Source organism: Phasianus colchicus, chromosome 19 (genome assembly GCF_987193195.1).
Source record: "Phasianus colchicus chromosome 19, bPhaCol1.hap1.1, whole genome shotgun sequence".
Classification (NCBI taxonomy): Eukaryota; Metazoa; Chordata; class Aves; order Galliformes; family Phasianidae; genus Phasianus; species Phasianus colchicus.
In genome coordinates, this window is record NC_143454.1 from 11,165,048 (window position 1) to 11,181,727 (window position 16,680).

The window sequence follows — 16,680 nt, forward strand, 5'->3', positions numbered from 1 at the left end:
AAGTCAAACAAGAAATGCATTTAATGAAAGCGTCTCCCCTCACAAGAATAAAAGGAAGGAGAGAAATAAAGGCCTTCCAAACCAACTTGCTCTTTGCTGCTCCTCCTGTGGGGCAGCGTATAAGGGACAACGGCAGTTCATCACCGCTGAGTTCGTTGGCTGTTAAGCCAAACAGCCAGTTCAGCTTCAATCATTGCCTCACTTCTAACTATATCAGGAGGTTTAAGGTCTAAAACCTTAATGGATTCTGTTTTCTAAGATCTCTCCAGGTTCTGTGACATCTCACGATTACCCACTAATGACAGTGTTGTTCCCAATCAGATATTCAAACATTTAATTTTTCAATAAAGTCAATTTGAAGTAAATGGGCAGTAAGAATGTGAAGTAGCAAAATTTAATTTAATGTGCTAGCCAGACATGCCCCAAATTTATTTTTAAGGATACAATTAAGAGTAATTTAATTCCCTTATGCAGATATTACATAGAAGAGAAACACTGCCGTAAAAAGAATTTACTACTATTGGTACACAAACCTTACGACAGATAAATTAGAGTCTAGTAGCAAAATGTAAAGTATATGCTGCTTTATGTCCATCACAAGCAGCATTTCGGGGCTATTCAATAGTTTGCCAAGCCACAGTATAAGAGAACTGCTCTAAATCAGCCTGTGCAACAGGATCACTTCAGTTTCCACAATCCAAGAGATCTCCTAAAATAGTTAGCAAATGGATTTCATAAGATGATTCCTCTTCAACATCCACCAACACCTTCAGTTTGCCAGCATATTAAGAAAGCATTTTACTACGAAAAGAAAAATTTTGCATAGCTGTGGAAAAATTCCGTGAAGTGAAACAATGAGGGCAAGGCTTTTAATAATCCATGGCCTTTACTACTTGAGAAACCAATCAGCAAATGTGCAGATGGCCCAGTAACAGAGCAGCTCCGGTTGGCTGCACAGAAAATCCACACACAGGATTAGTCTCAATTCTTGGTTTTAGCTGGCAGAGGACAGACACAGCAGTCCAGTACCATGCTTTACATACCTTTCAGTAGCAGCAGAACAAACCACATGCTCTGAATTTTTTCTTATGTTTCCCCTATAACTAGCACCTTGCCTACATTCCTGTACTGCATAGGAAATTAACAGAAAGGTCAGAATATGCACTGCAAAGCAAAACTATGAATATGGGGCAACAGACCAACATGCTGTGAGGTCCAAAAATTCTCAGTCCTCCTTCATTCCATGACACTTAAAAGACCAGAAATAAGGCAATCTTGCTACAAGTTAAAAAAAAAAAGTGCAAGCAGTTTAACTTCCCCATATGATTTGTAACAATTCCTACACACACTTTTTCTTAAAGAGACATAAATTTAGAGTTATTCAAAGAAGTGGAGCAGGAACATGATCTGTGTGTGAGCTGACACAGTGCACCACTATCTGCATTTTCTGTCGTCACTGCTCTGTGAAAGGCTCACACATAAGAATGAAAAACTTCACAAGTGCCAAGAAATGCAGAAGAACAACTGAAAAAATATTGTCTCTGGTCTTGTCATTTTTATTAACCACTGCTTTAAATAGAAATAGAAGCAAATGTTTTCAGGTAGGGCATCTTAGGCTTTTCTTTCCAGAAACTTTGTACAACAAAATTATATTTGTCACATGCATACTTCAAGTACAACATCTGTACTAAAACAATTATTTTCTTAAAAATGTTTCAGATTTGCATTTTTCTGCTATTAAAATCTGTAATTGTAATGTTCATGTTACTTCTAACAGGATTTTTCCCTTTAATTTCATGGCTGCTGCATATACAGCAGTAAAATAACCTTCACTTGCCAATACTGCTCATTTTATAGGAAATCCAGGACACTACATCAGCCAAGCTTTCCTCACACATATGTTGTTAGAACAGAAAAGCCTTCTCTCCCTGACCTCAATACAAACTAAGTTACAGAAATGTGATGCTGAAGTCCTCTGTTGGCATGGCTACACTTAACTTAAGCCCTAACTCACCAACAGCTGCCAGTTAGCATAGCAGGGCACAGACTGAAGCGCAGCATTCTCACTTCCCCAGCACCTCCCTCAGACAGCCAGGGCTGCCTCCTCGCAGTTGCCCCAAGGATGCTCCCTCATCCAGCCCAGGCAGCACAAATACTCAAACTGCCACCTTCTTACAGTTTTTTTACATCTAGAAGTGCCAGCATATCTATGTGCATTACCCACAACCAAGGACAAGACTCTGAAAACTTTACTGTTTTCAACAGATATTTTAACAGATATATAATACTAATCATAGTGGCTTTTTCCACACATAAGCTTGTTAACCAGCCAGGGCATCTTCCCCTCCCTTCTTTCCAGCCATGGACATGCTCTTGAAAGAGCTCTATTTACATGCCAAGTTACAAAGTTCAGCTGCTTCCAGAGTGACACGGAAAAAGTGCAGCTTTTATGATTTTACAGTGAGGCTTTTTCACAACATGAAGCAGCCTGGACTAGTTTCTTTTCTCCCACAGCCTTCTTCCCTCCCCACCTCAACAGGATTCACTTCATAGATGACAGCTTAAAAGAAAAAAAATCTGCCAAGACAGACCCTTGAGGAACACCAAAAAGCTTCCAAAGAAAAGAGCTCTGCAACCTTAAGCATCGCTGTTACTGAATGAACATTCAGGGAAAATACTGCTTACAAGCTAGAAACAGAGCTTCCCAAGATCTGCACATCCACCACAATTTAAACTGCTTCACAAACACATACAGAAGGCATGCCTTCTGCCCTCTGCTCTCATTGCTCTGCTCCTCTTTTCCCAATGGCCTTCTGTACAACTGCTCAGCTAACTTCAGACTCTGCTTTAAGAATAAGGATCTGCACACATGGTGCCTGCAATCACCTTCCATTTGCCTGCTTTCTTCTTAGTTCCTTCTGAACCTTTGGTATGAAACCAATTGCATCTGCAATGCCATCTCAGAGGAGAAGCCAGGATGCTGGATTCAGTCACTTACTCACCTGGGGCTCCCCCAACACACAAGGATTTCTAGAAAAAAACCTTCCTCAAGTTCCTCAAGAAATTCAGTCCTGGATTCCTCCCTTGCATTTAAGCCCCTGAACCCTCTGGAGCAAGAACTGGTGCTTCATCAGCATCCTTTTTGTGGAGAGACAATATTGTCAATAGTTCGATAATAATGATTCATGTGGAAGAACAGCCCCCCTTTTTTTTAGTTTACAAACAGGCATAAAAATTCTGCAAGGACAAAAGATTCTACAAGGAATGTGAGAACAAGCACTGGACTTGCACTATCAATGACAAGATAACGAGAAGCAGAAAACTGAAAATATTAAAACCATACCATTAGCAGTCCATACCCACTCTTTTCCCCATTCCTCCCTTCTGCACCAACTTGAAGCAGAGAAAAACTGGAAAGTTCCAGAGAGCAAAAAAAGGAAAAAAAAAAAAAAAAAAACAGATAAAAAAGACACACACATCCTAAACACAACCAAGAACGTAGCACAGGCTGCAGGCAGCCCCAGCTGCTCTCACGGCCTTCCTCTCCCTCCCCAAACTTGCAGGAATAACTGCAACCCATCTCTTCTGATGGTTCATCTCAGAGGCAGACTGTTCACCTTCTGGGGGAATGCAGAGAGGCCACGAGTAACCGCCACGCACATACAAAGGAGTACACCAACAGTGCCTATGGACACGACAGGCCTTCCTCCCATCCCATCCCAAAAAGCTTTTCCCTGTCATGTACCAAAGGCCTCCCCTACAGCCCCTGCACGTCTCCATCTCCCTTCCTTCCTGCCAACACCTCCCTGCCTCCTCCACTGCTTCCTTTGGGTGCTCCAAAAACGGTTACCGCGTTCTCAAAAAGAAAATCCGCTACGTCCAGTTCTTCAGAGAGCCCTGCCTTCTCCGTTCTTTCCAAATTTCTCCGCACGAATGAAGGAGAGGATTTTAATTTTCTGTTTCTTTGTCCCCAGAGCGCACAGCCACATTTCTTACAGCAAGAGATGTGGAACACCTGACAGCAACAACATCCACCAAAGTCCTGCACTACGTTAGCGGCACTTCTTCACAGGAGGCGTAAAAATCCTATTTCAAACTTCACAGAAGAAGTCAAAGGCGGCAGCAGGCAGCTCAGAGCCGCGGCACAGGCAGCACTGCTCCATTTCACACCCGTTTCCAGCGCTCCATTCGGTGCCGCGGGGCGCAGCTCTCGGCGCAGGACATTTTCTTACTTTCCGCAAATCACACAGCGCCATTTGCAGGGGGGTGTAAATAAATGATGCCATTTCGCCAGGTAACGCGCGGTTCTGCTTCAATTCGAAACTCAGGACCGCGTTCGTCCTCCCGGCTCACCGCCACAGGAACCACCGGCTTCGCGATCCTCAGAGCGCAGCCGGCGCCGGGGGACGCAAACCGCGAGCCGGCGGCGCTCCGCTCCGCGCGGCGGGCGGCACAGCAGAGCAGGGGCCAACTTCGCGGAGGAGCCCCGGCCCCCGCCCCGCACCTGCCCGCCGCCGGCCGCCCCTCCGTCCCCGTCCGGGGACGCTTCCGCCCCGCCGCCCGCCCGCGCCCGGCCCCGGCCGCCCCGCACCTGCGCCCGCCGCCAGGTACGGCCGCGCCTCTTCGGGGAGCGGAACCCCAACGGCCGCCGCGCGCCGCGACCCTCCGCGCGCGCACCGGCGCCCCCCGCCCCGCGCCGCCTCCCCTCCCCCGCCCTGCCCTTGCCTCCTGCCCGCAGTGCCCGGTGCAGTGGGAGGAGCGGTGCCCGGCGCCCGCCTCCCCTCGGGATCGCTCGGGGACCGCCGGCGGCCGCCTCCGGGCCTCCCCGCCCCTCTCCGCCGCCCACCCGTCTCACCCCGCTCGCCGCCGGCCCCGCCACAGCCCCCGGCCCCGGCCCGGCTCCGCGGCCCCGTCCGGTTCCTCCGGCTCCGCAGCGGCGAGCGGGGCTCCGGCACGTGACAGCGCCCGGCGCCCCCATAGGCTGCGGCTGCCGGGCAACGTGAGCCCGCCCCCTCCCTGCACCTGAGAGAGAGCCTTACGCCAACGACGTAGGGAGATGCCGGCCCGCCGCGCCAAGTGCGTAGCGGCGCCCCGCCGGCCGTTTCCTCCCTCCTCGCGGCAGCGCAGCGCAGCCTTGCGGAATTGACGTAAAGGTTCCCGGCCCGGCCTTGGCCGATTTCCTACCTGCAGCTGCTACTCCTTGCGTAGCCTGCGTAATCCTCCCCGTCCCCCGTGGAGAGGGCTCTATGCGGCTCAGACGGCTCCCGCGGATGTGCGGGTGAAGAGCGGCCAGGCCCGCGCCTAAGAACGTCACTTACGTAAAGCCCCTCAAAGAGGTCGGTGTTCCTTACGGATTCTCCGTAATGTCGTCAGCGCGAGCGCTGCACCTGAGAGGGTTCCTGGTGCGCAAATGCCGTAGGTGCTAGCGCGCCGGGCGCAGAGTACGTAAGCGGCGCGGTAGGGTCCTCCCCATCCCCGCAGGCCTGGTGCGAGGCGAAGGCGGGAAGCAGGTGTGCGCGAGGTGCCTCAGCGCGGCCCCTGCTCTCCTCAGAGCGCGAGGAGCCGCCGCCCCGCCCCGCGCTCCTCTGGCCGCCGGATCTCACCGCCACCCGCCCGCCACAAACGCCCCAGGGCCGTGAGGGTATGAGGGTAATCCTCACCGCGGGCATCGTGACCCCGCGGGGCGGTGGGCACGGCCTGGCCTGAGGGAGAGATGGACGGAGGAGCTGAGGGGTGAGGCGGGGTCCCAACGTCCCTTCGCCAGTGTGCGTGCTTCATGGATTTCATACCCTGCTTCGAAACCTGAAGCAGTGCAGAAGGAGAGCAGCTGCCCGAATTGAGCTGAGAAGCGGTGTTTCCTGGTGGGTTCCTCAGCTGTTGGCAGAGGGGTTACAATCGATGCTTTCCTGTGGTGAACGTGGCAGGTTGGGCCGCACGAGGGGTACGGCAGGCAGCAATCGGCTCTTTCCCTTCCAGGGATGGGGACAAAGAGCCGTGGTTGTGGTTCAAGTGGCGATTCTGCCGCAGACACCAGAGAGCTCTGGAGCTCCATCCACCACCAGCGGTGCTGTGGGAGGGCTCAGCAGTGCTTTTCGGACCCTTCAGAGGAGCGTCCGTTGGAGCCTTTTGGATGAGGAGAAGGGGCCGAATCTGATGGTTGGTGGTTTTTTGTTTTCTTTGTGTGTGTTTCAGGGCATCTCTGTGCTTCTGCTTCAACATCCAAATGGCCGATATCTTCATGTTTCATGGCCTGAAATGATATTTGACTGGTAATTTGTGCAAAAATTTTTTTTTCTTCAGACTTAGCAGCTTTGGTATCAGCGTAAGGGATGAGTGTTCCCAGAGCTGATCGCATGAGTGCATCTAAATTTCCGCAAGGTTTTCTAGTTTAAGTGGTTTTTTCAACTTGGAACATGGCAACTGTGCTGTGTGGTATCACTTTTCAGAACTAATCCTACATAGGCTGTAAGATGAAAGAAATTGACTGGGGAGCTCCTTGCTAGCATAATCAATGCACAGCATGCTCTGCTAAAGCAGCCTATGAGGAACTTTGGCAAAGGCAGTAGGTTTGGGAATTCTGCAGTGCTGAAGATAAGCAGTAACTTTCATTCAGAACAGCAATTTGCAGCATTGCAGTGAAAGAAGAAAACACATATGCACGAAAACATGACCTGTAGTGGGAGGTTCGAATTGAGCCGCTGATGGTTGGTATGCTTCTTCACAAGGCTGTGTCTACGCTGACACCCTAGTCCTGAAGAGAGACAGCTCTACTTCTGTAATGGTGCATAAGGAACATTAAAAGGAAAAGCGTATCTAATGACTCTCAATTACTGCTTTCCAGTCTAGAATTGAGAACTTTTGAAGCAATAAATGAATTTACCAAAATGTCCTATTGCCTTGTAGTTAGGCCTTTGAGAACGGGCAAGAAAGTAACAGCTAGGTAATCAAGGGACGTTCGAAGGACTTGATGTAAGGACACTTTTATTTGAAATTGATTGCAGCAAATGACAAAGTACCAATGTAGCCTGAAGAAAGGCTGATGGAGGAGACAGAGGAATGGGTAGCTGTGGAAGAATGGTGACTGTACAGTGCAGCTGGAAATGTAGCAAGGAGAGAAAAACATACAGGAGACTGCATCTCAGATAGCAAAGAAAGGTATTTTCAGGTAAGGCTTGAGTTGTATGTTTTCTTGAATCTTAAATTTTTCCATGGAGTTGTCCTTTGGGCTAGTTGCCAAGGGCGAGGGAAAAAAAAGAGGAAAGAGGAATGATGGATTAATTTAGAATACAGAGAATTGGAATAGCCTTGGTGCTGCAATACAAGGTTATCTGTTTAATGTTGAAAAGAACATCTGATGTTTGAAGAAAGTTTACTAGTTTTCTTTAGACTTCATTAAATAAAATGGAAGAAATAGAAATGAATATTGGGAGTATAGTCAGTAAGTGATGAGGACTTGAATTGTGCCAAAAATCAGTCTGAATATAGCCAGTCATATGGAAGCAGTATACAGATCTGAGATGTTAATACATACAATAGTTGCAGTAAGTGACTGAGGTCTTCTAAGACTATTTCACTGAGATTTACTGAGACATTAAACGTAGTTTGTAAAAATCTCAGTGCCTGGACTGATTTTACAGCTTGCAGATCTCGTGTAGTTATCTTGCATTCTATAAATCTGATGAAGAAATTTTATTGCCAGTATTAAGTAAAAAAATAAAAGCAAAGCAGGAGTTGTTGTGTGACCAACATATGAAAGCAGTTTTCATAGAGACCAAAAACAATCCCCAGAAAAATGGAGGAACTCTTTACAAGAAGCTGTTGAAAGTGATTTTAAGGTTGGCATGAATGAGGCGCTGCAACCTGCAGCAAGGCAGCCTCGTGGGAGGATGTCCCTGGATGGTTCGCATCAGCCACAAATGCTACATTGAGGACTAAATGACTATTAGCTACAGTAAAGAGAAAATATCCTACCTGAGCAAGGATAAAATGTAACTTATCAAATTTCAAGTGTTTGGCATTGTTTGTGGACAAATGGGATTGTTCATATAGTGCCTGAGGGAAGAGATACTCTTGTAATAGCTCAGAAAAGAAATCTCTGTTTGAGGCTTGCCATTGTCCAGTGACCCAGTTCTTTACAGGTTTCAAATTCTGCCTTTAGGCGTAAATACTAAAGTTAATGGGATTTGTGCAAAACTATCTGAGGACAGACTGTGAATTGGCAAAAAAATAATGTCATATCAGGCATAAATTTTCCAAATCTTCATGGAAAAGTTACTTTCGTATGTGAAAGCAATCTCATAAGACTCCAAGAATTAAAAAATAACACACACACACAAAAAAAACCAGAATTTGAAAAAGAAACTTGCTTAATTCTGTTTTTAATCTATAAAACCAAATAATTTCATGTTCTGTACTTAACTTCAGTAAGGCTGATGATACACTTATTGTCACTGTTTGTGTGCTTTCAAGTTTGGCAGTGCATGATTACTTTCCACAAAGGAGGTTTGGATTTAGGAGGGTGATAAGTTAAGATGATGATTTGCAAATGTGAAGTATTCTGAAGGAAAAGTCATCTTTAATGACAAGAATGAAGTTGGAAACAATTTCATATAACAGAACAATGTCCAGAGCCACTTTCACATCTTGTGTATTTACTTTGTGAGCAGTAAATAATGAAAGGAAGTAGAATGTCAGAAGACACAGGGGAAAAAAATGGAAAATCACAACATTGTCTGGTTTCTGAAGGAAAAAAAAGCAGCAAAAGGTGAAAGTGGAGGTGAAAATTAAAGAGTTATAATCCATACAGCATAAAAATAGGTGGAAAGTAGATTAAAGCTGTGCTCAGGACAGGTAAACACATGAAAAACAAAACCAGCCTGTTACAATTGGAAAGATTAACGTGTTGGAAGGGTGATTCAGCAAAGGGACCAGCATAGATGGAATGGTGTTACAAAGGAAAGTGCTCACCCATCTCCAAACATCTAGGCTCACAGGAAAGACTCCGCAAGGGAGGGATCTCCAACCAGAGACCCTTCTGCAATAGCAGTCAGCCCTTAAATGAGGTCCAAGAGGGGTGCAGCCAGGCTCTATCCCTTCCTGTCACTCAGCTGAATTGCCTTCACCTGTGCTCCCAGGGCTGATGGGGGTCCTTTCCCCAGGTGCTCAATCGCTGGTTCAGTTCCCATACACAGCTGGGTAACTGTGCATGTATTAAAACCCCAGATCACTAAAAATATTTCTGCAACTTGCATTGAAATCAAAAGCTAAAAATATGTATAGTCAATTTGTTGGAGTAGTCTGAGAGTGAGGGAAAGGAAACCAATGCTGAAGACCTGGCAAATTTTAAGTCTGTTTTTCTGCAGTGTGCGGATGGAAGCTTTGTGGTGAAACATGGGATGATACGAGCACTTGAAAGCTCTTTTCTAGGGCAGATAAACGTTGGTTTTGGTATGTAGGTATTCATCTTCTGAAAGCATAACTGAGCCTTAACTGAGCAGCTCTTCTTTTAATGCTGTCTTATGTGACTTAAGCCTGGTTTCTCACTGCATGGTTAGGAGCTGTGTGCTTTAACATGGGCTGTAACGTGTCTGTTTTCTAGTGAGCATCCTGTGAAAGCTGAGTTCCTGTACTCAAATGGCATCTTGCTCTTCCTTGGGCATCCTGCTTTGCTTCTAGCTGTCAGAATCAACTTTCTGTTTTGTATCTACCTGACCTTGGGTTTAATTGTTTTGTTCCCTTTTGCCTTCATTTTTGTTCATTTTTGTTTAACCCACAGTAACAAGCTGGTTAATTAGTGGGACTCATAGCAAAGAGCTTTATTCTGACTAAAGATTGTAAGATCTATACTCATTCAAAAACAAAAACATCAGGAAAAGAAAAGAAGCAGATGACTCTCTGGGTAGAGGGTACTTAAGAATAAAAAAATCTGTGCTGCAAAACAAAAGATTGTATGCGTAAATCTGGCAGTTCTTTGCATACCTACTTTGTTGCTGAGGTTTGACAGAGTACGGAATGGTACTTGTTTTGCTTTGAATGGAAGAAAAGGTGATAGAATTATATTGGAGGACAACTAGACAGTGAAAAAGAGAAATCATACCATGAAATGTATCATAGTGCTCATCAAATCTCAAAGCAGTCTCTGTGGGGTAACACTTCAGAGATCCTTCTAGCAATAGGGATGAGGATCAACCTGAAAAGCGAGCAAAATTGAACCAAGTGAGAAACACTTTCAGGTTATGACTAATGCAATTATTAGAGACTGCTGCGTGCACTGAGGTGGATTTAGCTTCAAGTAAGAACAGAAGTTATGCCATGTGTGATTGATTCCAGGTTGGATTACAATTCAGAAGTGCAATTAGTGAGCCATTTGCTATTTTATATCAATTATTAAAAACAAAGGTCTAGGTTAAAAAAAAAAAAAGTGCCTATTCCAGTATGTTCTGTTCTACCTGTTAGTCTTCTGACTTCATATTTTGTCTGATGTGCCTTAGCTTTCCTGAGTGTGGTGGTGTGGAATGTTTCTCGCACTAGCAAGTGAATTTCTACACGTCATACCAGCACTCAGCTGCATCCTTTATTTCCTTTGTTTGGCTAGAACCAGCCCAAGTACAGCTGTCTATAGTGGACCTGCCTATCAGCAGCTTCCCATCTGTAAAGGAAGTGCACATAACATAGCTGGCATCTGAATTGTTCATAGGCCAGGCTGTCTGCAGTCCACTTGTCTTCTCATCACCATCTGGCATCTGCTGGATGTATAATTAAAGCTTTTCCACTAGTGGCCATACAAATCTCATAGCAGTAAATGGTCATCTTTAAGCTGTGTGTGCACGCAGACATATTTTCTGCTAATATTTAATTGTGGCATGTGTTGGAGTGCTACTAAGAAATTAAAACTGTGTAGTTAATCTGATGTTTCTTCAAAATACCAATTGCATCCTCCCATAGGGAAAGATGGGTCCTTCAGAGAGCTGTGCCATGTTGCTTATCACTAGCACAGGGGAGGGCACATGTTCACACATGGGAAAATATGCGAGTGTGGAAGAAAAAAATAATAATTCCTGTCTGAAAGTGTTCATGTAAGCTGGTGGAATTTAGTAAATTCTTGCTGGTGTTATGATGTCAGTGCCTACAGAAAGGGAAGTGAGAAGAAGCAGTAATTTCTGATTTCATAGCCTCTAACATCACTAATGCAACAATTGCAGACTGAGAGTAAAACAGAGAACGTGCCCTAGGAGGTGCCCGGGCTCCCATGCTTTTTCCAGGTGACATCTCCTGCTGCTGCTTTCAGACATGCTGCCACATGAGGGTGATCTGACCCAGTAGAGCATTTCTTATGTGATAGGCTGTGCTGGAAACAAACAATATTCTAACCTTAAAAAAGCCTTTAATTAAAATCTGTAATAATAGTGGGGCCCTAAATGATCACCTGAAACGTCCTGATCCTTAATGTCTCTCCTTTGGGAAATAGAACATTTGTGACCCAAGTTTAACATTTGTCTTTTCTTGTGAAAGGAAGTGCTTTCACCTACTGCATAAAGGAGAAATACTTCCGAGTGTACGTGAAGGAGTATTTACGGCTTTCTAGAAGAATGATTATACGTTTGTGAGGGTTATTGCATTAGGGAAGGGTATGATGGAACAGGAGGAAGGAAGACAGGAGCTCAGTGCTGGTCCTTGGTTTGATGTTGGTTTTGATTTTGTTTTTGTTTTTCTTTTCCTTTGAAGTTTAGGATTGAAAACCTGTCATTGTTCCAAAGTAGCAACAGTTTGGGTGGCCTTTTTATCGCTGATAATCAGAGTAACCAGACGGGACTGTGACTCCATTGAAAAGAGGCCCTGTCATAGAGAAGGTTTTCCAGGTCAAGATTAAAAGCAAAATCTCTCTCATCGCGCAAGCCTTTGTACTGCACCCATATTTTTCTAAATACTTTTGGACTATCTTTAATGTTTGTGCTCCTATCAAAAATAAACCCAGCTTCCATCTCTGTGGGTGTTGTACAGAACATCAACAGCAAATAGGCTTTTTCGTTCTTAAGTGCTGATTTTCTTTCTGATTTCAGTTTTGGTTTTGGTTTTGCTGTTTTGTTTTGTAACTGCATGTTTTCTCCTGCCTGTATCTAGTTTTGTCTATGGTCTGTATTTTGATGAAAGCAATAGCTGAGTGTCCATCAGTGACCCTGAAGCCTAGAATGGGAGTCAGAGTTCATGTGATTGCAGCTGACAAGACAGTCATAAAAAAAAAGGGGGGGGGGAGTAAAAAACTTTTGCCAAGATTCATTTTCATCAACAGTAAATGAGGAACTCTTAGGAATAAAAGTAGTTATCAGGTAGAAATAAAAAGCTTTGAACCATGGTCAGAAATCTGGTCTAAAACTTTTGCTGTAATGAGAACTGTGGTTATAAAGCAGTAATTCTGTAACATCATTTAAAACAATTGTGAGACTATAACAAGAACTCACTGGCATTTGGAAAATGTACCTGAGCTATATCCTTAGCATGAAGTCCTGCCCTCGATGAAGCTGGTCTGAGTGCTCCCTGAACGTGGTGCTGCCCAAATCCAATAGCTCAGTATGGGGACAGAGCAGTCGTTAGTTCTGATGTCTGTTTCTGAGTAGCTGAACAGATGTGGTCTAGGATGCTGAAAACTGTATCTAACAAACGGATGTTGGCAGAGCCTCTAACCAGAACCACGGGAGAAAAGTTTGTACTCTGTTTTGTCTCTTTGGCATTAACCTGCTCTGTTCCTCATGCTGTATGAACTCAAAGTAAGCTTTCAAAATTGTAGAATATTTACCCCAAGTACTTTGTATGCTGCTGCTTAACTAGCTGGTATTGTCAGATGAACGTGGTAAATGGGAAACAGATCTGCAGCATGTACAGATCATATTCCTGGCATTAGATGTATACCTTCAATTTTTTAAAACTTAGTTATGCCAAGACATTATGTAAATGCAGGATATGCAGTAACTGCAGCTTTCATTAGGCCTTTTCTAGCAAGTGAGCTGTTGTGCTGCTGCAACAGCAGCAAATTTGTGTGTCTGTGCCATATGAGTTACGTAGACTGAAGTGCTGACTATTAACTTTGAAGTATATCAGATTTCCCCTTTAAGGGAAGTTGAGCCCAGTCTGTAAAGATGATCCCCTCAGCAGCCCAAAGTGTTTGGTAGAAAAAAATACTCTCATGGCAATCTTAGAGTAGCAAAGAAACTTCGAGGGTTTACCTGCCCAAGTGCAAGCCTGGAGTGGGCATGTTAAGTCATTAGCTTCCAAAGACTGTTATCAGCTGTCGTGTAGAGTCTTTCAGCAAGAAATGGGTTGAGAAAGGCATCTGCTTCCTCCAAACAACTATACAGATGTGGAATGTGGAGCCGTTGTGTAAGATATGGGGGTAAGTAGGAGTCTAGAAATAAGTGAATGAAATACTTGACAGCATAGAAGACCAATTTCCTTGCTGAGGCTGAGGAAGCTGCAGCTGAAGGCCAACCCTGAGAAAAGAGAGTAAAAGATTTTAAAGTAAGACAAGTTGTCTTTGTAATGGGGTAAGGCAGGGAGGCAGGTGCCTGCTGTTTTGCATCTTATGTTTCATCTGTGGCCTATCATTTAACTCAACAAAAAAAATGAAATTTACATATAGAAATCTGTATTAAATGTATATGTTCATGGAGCTGTGACTTTTTATTTGTCCCACTTGCTATTTGATAATCTAAACGATTTTAGCTCCTCTAATTACTTATTTAAGAACTATTGATGTCTCATGTTCCTTCCGAGAGTCTGTACAGAACAGTGAATTACACAGACAGTGTTACGGTTGCTGGCAAATGATGGAGTTTCGTTATGGAAATCACTGCTCTGTGGTTGAGGTAATCAGTACTGCAGGATTGAGAACGAGACCAAGAACTGACAATTTACTCAAGATTGGTTGGAGATGAGATCCCATTTCCTGGGATGAACCACTTCAGTAGACTTGCAAAACACTACCATTTTTCCTACCTTCTGCCACTTCTGAAAGTCTCTCTTCTTTTCTACGTGGTCTTTTACTTGTGGTGTAAAACAAACAAAACAGCAGCTTTTGGTAGGTGCAGAGACAACATCTAAGTCTGGTTCTTCCAGATTCTCTGCTTTAGAATCTCCTGTCTGAAAGAGAAATCATAACGTAGAGGTTGCTGTGGGTGCAGGAGCTCTGAAGTGATTGCAAAGAGCTGTGTGTCACTGGGGCCAGCAGAGCACACGCATTGCTCCTCTGGAGGCGGCGCCCTTGGCAGCACGTGTGGTGGTTTGGACACGTGTAACTGGTTGGTGGCACAGGGAAAATCCCCAGCTCATTCTGGGTTCTGGTTCATCCTATCTAGGAAACAGGGGACACTGGTAATCTGAGAGTTTACACACCCTGCTTGAAAGTGCTTTTGGTACCTCTTTGGGTTACAGAGTCCCACAAAATCCATATAATAGGGAAGAATCATGATCTGCTTAGCTTCAGTGCTTCAATACTACTAGAACAAATTAGGTTGGCTGTTGGTTGACTGGTGGTTGGTAGTGGTGGTTTGCTATTGTGTTAGTTGTATTTTTTTTGTTTAAAAAAATTCCATCCCTTATAAGGCATATTTCTCTTTCAAGGCAAAGCAAGGTGCTTTTTAAAGTATGTTTAAGATGGTTGGTGTTTCAACCAATAAGACCCATGGAAGCTCTTCTTAGATTCATTAAAGATTTCTTTTAATTTCTGTTTGCATATTCACAATTAATCTTTACAGACTAACTTTTCCCAGGTTTTATAAGTGACTAAATTGGATATCTGAAGAGCACACTTGAAAAGTATAATTTCTTATGGGCACAACAAACACTCCTAACTTTTATGTTTGAAACCAGCGTGGTGTTCTGTTGTATTACACCAGATGTCTACATTTTCACTGTATGTAAAATTAAACTATTTTCAGATTACTCGAAAATTTTAAATGGTGACACAAAGGAAAAAGGAGATGTTCCTGTTTCCTTTCAGTCCCGCTGCTTTTTGCATCTCGCAGTTAGTAAGCAGCCTGCGTATCAGCACTCCAACTGGATAACAATCTTCCAGGTTTGTGCTGCTTTTACCCTGAAGCATAGCTGCTCTTCCCAGGGGACAAGCAGAATGCAGTCAGCGCTGCTTCTCTGTTCTGTGCTCACTAATTGATCTCTGGCTTGGTGACTTCCAGCAAGGTCACAGAATTAGCAGCTAAAAAAACAATGTCCTGTGGAAAATTTAAAGGGATAGAATGAAAGTATGTAGCATGGGCTGATTTCTTTTTTTTTTAATTAACTTTTTTTTCTCTATAGAATCTTTTGTTTTTATTTTTGTAGTGTTCTAAAACTTGGAAAGATCTGGTTCCAGAGGTTTGCCCATTGTGACTTATCTCTAACCTGAAAGCTGTTCTGTTCTCTCTATAACTTTACTTCGGTCTCCACTCTGACAGGTCATCAGCATTCTAATTATAGTTCAAATCCTGTAAAGGTAAAATGATTTCTAAGCAAGTATAGATTGATCTTCTCAATTCTTCTTTTTAGAAGGTTTGTCATCACATTGGTCTTCAGAGGCACCCATGCATGCTTTTTGCAAAAAGACTTGAAATCATATACTCTGCTTTCTCAGAAACGACTCTCCAATTAATTCAGGCATTCTGTTATTTGAAGGGTGATGAAATTTGGTTAAAAAACACAAAATACCTGAACTGTCAGTCTCCAAATACTGTAGTATGTGTTGCTCATTTAGACACTGTACAAGTAGTGCTCAGTCTTTGTCATTGTTACAGTAATGCCCTTTTTATAATACTCTGAATGCTGGTGGCTGTGCTCAGCAGGTAGCATTACAATGTGCAGGGCCTGTGTTCCAGGGCCACATACTATCTGGTATGCAGTTGAGCCATTCTAAGGGCATTTACTTGCTTTTTTTTTTTTTTTAAAGCTGCATAGCATGCTTTATGTGTCTAATACAGCAAAAAACAGGGAGAAATGAAAATCAAAAGATGCTTTAGCAAAACTTAAGTGTTTAAGTATGTGAAAAGCAGAAATGTAGGAAATGAATGTAGGAAATAGTCCAAACTAATGAATAGAGGCCTGGAATACTCAGAGCAGAATTAAAGTGTATTATGGGGAGTTTTATCAGTGGTGTAGCAGAAACTGGAAAATCTGTTTGGCTGACCTGGTGAAACTGCTGGTATAAAAATACGGTTGTGCAGTTTTCGTGAAGGTTTGTTGAAGGAAGGAGCTACAGCAACTCATGAAGGAACTTTTACAGATGGCCAGACTAGCAAATGCCTCCACAGAACCTAAATTCTGCTGGGCAAAGCACTGACTGCTGCCGTACTGAGTCGTATCAGGGCAGTGGAGTCCGCAGGGCTGCAGTGTTGTCACTGCACTGGTATCTTCATTTTGCTGCAGAGTTTATTTACTGCCATAGTTTTTCAATAACAATAGCATGGTGCCTCTTGACGACTTGTGTTCACAATAGCAGAATGTTATTGTGTATGTACAGAAAGTACAGAAAGTTATGTTTGAAATGTGCAGAATGTGTTGAGTACAAAAAGTGTTGAGTGTATGCATGAGATGTATAAAGTGTGTTGTGTACAGAGGGAATAAGCATGCACCTGTGAAGCATTACAGTAAATAAGAGAAGCAGGCAAAGATGGTCCAGACTGATATTCGATGGTTCTC

General features: G+C 43.9%; 2 protein-coding genes across 17 annotated transcripts in view; one reads left to right on the forward strand and one right to left on the reverse strand.

The window, feature by feature from the left end:
• STRBP (spermatid perinuclear RNA binding protein) overlaps positions 1-5,291 on the reverse strand; it is a 63,534-nt gene extending 58,243 nt beyond the window's left edge. For 7 of the 9 annotated variants that reach the window (XM_090121582.1, XM_090121583.1, XM_031601964.2 and 4 more), the window contains exon 1: positions 4,856-4,962. The gene's annotated coding sequence lies outside the window, so the exon portion shown is untranslated. Of the gene's footprint in view, positions 1-4,591; positions 4,645-4,855; positions 4,963-5,184 lie in introns of those variants that run through there. The other 2 variants (XM_090121579.1, XM_090121580.1) reach the window with 2 other exon arrangements.
• CRB2 (crumbs cell polarity complex component 2) overlaps positions 5,216-16,680 on the forward strand; it is a 66,169-nt gene continuing 54,704 nt past the window's right edge. The window contains exons 1-3 of one of the 8 annotated variants that reach the window (XM_090121562.1): positions 5,253-5,336; positions 5,977-6,156; positions 7,002-7,165. The gene's annotated coding sequence lies outside the window, so the exon portion shown is untranslated. Of the gene's footprint in view, positions 5,337-5,557; positions 5,862-5,976; positions 6,157-6,192; positions 7,166-16,680 lie in introns of those variants that run through there. The other 7 variants (XM_090121559.1, XM_090121563.1, XM_090121560.1 and 4 more) reach the window with 7 other exon arrangements.